The sequence below is a fragment of the Rhineura floridana genome, chromosome 4 (assembly GCF_030035675.1).
Source record: "Rhineura floridana isolate rRhiFlo1 chromosome 4, rRhiFlo1.hap2, whole genome shotgun sequence".
NCBI lineage: Eukaryota > Metazoa > Chordata > Lepidosauria > Squamata > Rhineuridae > Rhineura > Rhineura floridana.
In genome coordinates this window covers 71,674,991-71,679,886 of record NC_084483.1, presented here as the reverse complement: position 1 = coordinate 71,679,886, position 4,896 = coordinate 71,674,991, and positions in this window count along the sequence as shown.

Sequence of the window (4,896 nt, the reverse complement as noted above, 5' to 3'; positions counted from 1 at the left end):
ATGATCAGACTCTTTTTTCCCTCCTTCCCCTCTCCTTTACCTTCCTCCTCCCCTGCCCACTCCAGCCCTCCCTCCCCCCCGGTCAGTTTTACCTATCCTAAGCATGATTGTACGGGAGTAAATCGCACTGAATTCAATAAACATGCAAATGATCAAGCCTGTCCTTCTCTCCTCCCTGTCCTGCCTGCACCCATCCCAGTCCTCCCCTCTGTGTTTCCTCCCTCATCCCCTGTGGTCAGTTTCACCTATCCTAAGCATCCGTGGCACAGAGTTGTAAGCAGTGGTAATGCAGCTGAAGCTCTGCTCAAGGCCAGAGTTCGATTCCAATGGCAGGAGGAAGTCGAATCTCCGGTAAAAGGGGTCGAGGTCCACTCAGCCTTCCATCCATCCGTGGTCGGTAAAATGAGTACCCGGCATATGCTGGGGGGTAAAGAAAGACCGGGGAAGGAACTGGCAATCCCACCCCATATATGCAGTCTGCCTAGTAAATGTCGCAAGACATCACCCTAAGAGTCGGAAACAACTCACACTATAAGTGCAGGGACACCTTTACCTTTACCTTTTAAGCATGATTGCAAGGGAGTAAATCCCACTGAACTCAATAAGCATGTAAATGATCAATCAATTCTCAACAAACTTGCACAGGATCCCATTTCCTACCTCCCGGATTAAAAAGCAGGGAAACATTAATTCACTAATAGGCAAAAAACCTTGCGGTTTAAGAACGTACCTATAGCCCACAGATACTTCTATCAAACTTTAAAATGCAGTTGAACTATATCAACTGTCTTAATAATGTTGCTTCCTCCCTGCTAAAACAAGATCAGCACAGCACATGTCTTCTTTCTATTATTTAGGCTGATTGCAGGTGTTGCCACCACTCACCATATGCTCAGAGGCACATGTTACCAAATTCTTCCAAGCTACACAGCAAGTGGATTGGACTGTGAAAGACCAATCCAAATTGTGTTTGCATTCTGACAAATTTGTAGGGCAGTACAATATCTCAGAGAGGAGATCCGGTGTCCTGCTCCCCTGGTGCATTCACTATAGCTGCCCAATTTCCCTGCTTTTTAAAGTTTGATAGAAATATTTGTGGGCTAAAGGTACGTTCTTAAACCGCATGGTTTTTTTGCCTATTAGTGAATATATATTATTTGAGAACAATGCTTGCTATAGGAAAAGAGGTCATGTGAGGTCATTTTCTGTCCTTGGATTAGCCTTTGCCATGTGAAAGACACATCACAGGTGGATTTGGCTGCAGTGAGGTGGGAAGAGAAAAGTAGAGTGTTTTTGTGCAGGATGGCATGGAACCAGTACCATACCATATGGACAATACCATTCAAAGTTTTCATAAGAGAATCATACACTGCTCTGGGACACTGTAGCACATTGGAGATATGTAAAAGATTAGTAATAAAATATATTTCCATACTAATGCACTAGTCAAATGATCACTTTTCTGCAGCTCTTCACAGTGCTACGCTGTGAGCTGCAAGCTCAGCACTCAGAGTGAGAGACTGCCGGCTAGCAAGTCTCATCAGTATATTATTACTACAGCAGTGTGAAGGCTGGGAGAATAAAATGATCAACTACAGAGTGCCTCACTTTGATGTCTCTCTTTGATGTAGACCCTTTAACTCTTTCAGAGATAAACTCATTATCACATGCTTTGCATGTTCTGTTTAGAAGTGGAGAGAATCACTAGTCAGGTACAGATCTTAAGCTATTTTCCACAAGTTAACATAAAGATGGTTGCAGTAATGCAAACAGCAGGTGTGGCTTATTAGCATCTAAGAGTATAACAAGCCCTGCAAAACCATCCCATAGTGGAAGTCAGATAGACCCAGGATCCTAGGATAGTGTGCTGTGTACGAAAGCTCCTAAAGGGGTCCATTCATGGTTGTTCTGAAGGGTTCCTGTCAGCAGAAAGAATGTAAGATTGACCGTTTTGCTTTCTTTACCTCTATATGTTGCTTAGTAGTTAATAAACCTGTGATTCCCCCCCCCATCTATGTTGTTATTGTATCCAAATCCACAGAGAACTTTGCCCTTGGGCATTACAACTTGCCCTGGGGAATACATTAGATGTAACGGAAATAAAAGAACACATACAAGAGTTGCTGGGAATAATGTAATAAGAAGGGAAGCTAGTGAGGGTACCATTAGCACAATAACTGAGAAATGCAAGAAACTGGCAGATAAAGTGGATGTATAATGTACAGCGCTTACACAAACCATACAACAGAAAAAACATGCCAGTCATCCCAACCAGTACACAAAAGACTTCTACCATCAGTCCATCTACAATCTCTTCCTGGATTCACATATTACCTTACTGAGGAGTTGTTTCAGTAATGAAAATTAACCTGCTTACAATTTGCTGAAACTATATCCATCTCAGATGTACCACAGTGGGGAAAAAAAGACTTTTAAGTCCATGTCAATTCATTCAGGAACTTTACAAATTTGAAAACTTTGGGGATAAATCTGCTACGTAATATGAGTTGTAAGTAGAGATGGAATCCACCCGCTGCCAATCCACCATCAATCTGTCCTGTGCCCATCTACCAGTGCACCGTGGAGAAGGAAGCAGGAGATGAGCCCCCCCCCCTCGGGTGGGATGATAGAGCAGAAGCTGTGACAATAGCAAGGCCAGACTGTGCAGGAGGAAGAGGAAGAGGAGGTGCCACACCACAGGGCAAGTGACAGGCTGCAGTCTGGAATGGGCGAAAAATCCACTTAAACCATGGGGACTGACTCTTCCTATTCTGTGATGCAGGGGTGGGCTAGAATGGGGCTAATTGGCTGTGGCGGTTCGATTCCATCCCTAGTTGTGGCATACCCAAGAAATACATCTATCATTGTATAACATATGCAACATGAGCCTTACTGAATTGTTGAACTCACTAAACTGTTCCCTGCTATTAAAATGGCTATCTTTACAGCACTTTCCCTCCCAGTTACAGCAAGCACAATTGAACAATCCTTTAGTACTTTGTGCAGGGTGTAGACATGGCTACATTTGATAATGAATGCAGATTGATTGTTTGACTTGTGTTTGTTTAGTGTCCATAGAGAAACGTTGAAAATCTAGCCCAAGGAGAAATTTATAAAATAAGTTATTGACTGTTGTAGCCAAGACTCTTGAAGACTCCAGGTTTTGTTTGAAGAATGATCAAATTTGCATTATATTTTCCTTTATGTTGTGGACAGCCAAGCATTAACAAAAAGGTCTGGCTGGTTTTAGACCTTATGTCCGGCATTCACCACAGCCAAGGCAGATTCTGTGTAAAAGGTGTGAAATTCAGCCTTAGGGGTTTTTAATTTGGTTTAGAATCCTACAGAAATGTTGTTCTTCACTCTTTTATTGCTAAATGGACAAATAAAGCAATTTGCTAGAAGTTAGTTCTGAAATGTATAATCTCATACAATATAGTAAATCACCAACAGGCACAGCCCACAATTGTTTCTTGCTACTTCTCTTCAGGAGCATGTAATGGTGCATGGGGTTCAGTCTTATAAAGACTACAAACGGACAAGTCAAAAACTTGTAGTTATAAGTCATAGACCTTGCCCCTGGCCCCTCCAATAATTATTTCTGTGGACACCCATGTGCCTCCATGTGCCTGGTGTCAACTTATTTGCCTTGCTGCAGATTCATGAGGTTTAACAAAGTTGACCCTTTTATCCAAAATGTCTTGTGTCATCATTCCATCACTCTTTTCAAGAAGGGTGATAGAACAGATTGTGGGAACTACCAAAGCATGTCTCTTCTAGCTACTGCAGGTAAAACCCTTGCAAGGATCCTCGCAAATCGCCTCCTACCTATCTCAGAAGACATCCTCCCTGAATCCCAAAATTGTTTCCGCCCTTCCAGGGTGACAGTGGACATGATCTGTCAGAGAGTGGCGAAACTGGGAATGGAGAGACTGAGTGAGCCTTTAAGTGTGTTTGAATCTTTGCTAAAGATTATACCTTCCCTGCAAATTAGTCAGACAGAGACTTTAAGCTTTAAAATAAGAAATAACTACTTTATTCTGAAAATACATAATTGATATGAAAGAGTTCTACATCTAGCTAACTAGCTAACTTGGAGATGCAAACACTAAGCCTAGTGTTTGCCCTCATGCTTGGAGGAGAGGGAAAGACAAAGAGAATATATCTGCTCTCCCTCTCAAGAGAAAGAAGGAGGAGGAAGGCGGGAAGGAGATGTGGTCAACATCCTATGCATATCAGTCTAGCAGGAAGGGAGAGACAGCAGGAGATCAAAGGATAGGTATTAGCCTAGCAATCAGGAGGTCTCCTCTCTAGCTACCCTTTTTAACCCCATGCAGCCTCAACTCACAAGTTTGAGTTGAATCACATATTCCAACATGATCTTCACCGCACAACAGCTTCAAGAAAAATGCAGGGAGCAAAACCGGCCTTTGATACTGTAAATGGAACAGCTCTCTGGACCATCCTTCTGAAAATTGGATGCCCTGATAAATTTGTGAATATTTTGCAACTCCTCCATGACAACGACAATTTTGGATAACAATGGCTCTCAAAGTGATCCATTCAAAGTGGAATCAGGCTTCAAACTGGTCGAACTGTGGAACGCAGAGATGACCCGGGCTGTTGACACGATTGCTCCTGCACGCCCTCTCCTGTGTAGAGCTCATACAGCTCCATGGTATACCCCAGAGCTGAGAGCGATGAAGCAAGATAGGAGGCGGCTAGAGCGGAGGTGGAGGCGAACTCCCGACGGATGCAATTACGCGCTGGTAAGTGCTTCTATCAAGCTCTATTTGCAAGCGGTGAAGATGGCAAAGAAACAACATTTTACTGCCACCATTAAGTCATCTCTTTGCCGCCCAACGGAGCTTTTTAGAGTTGTCCGAGGGTTGCTTT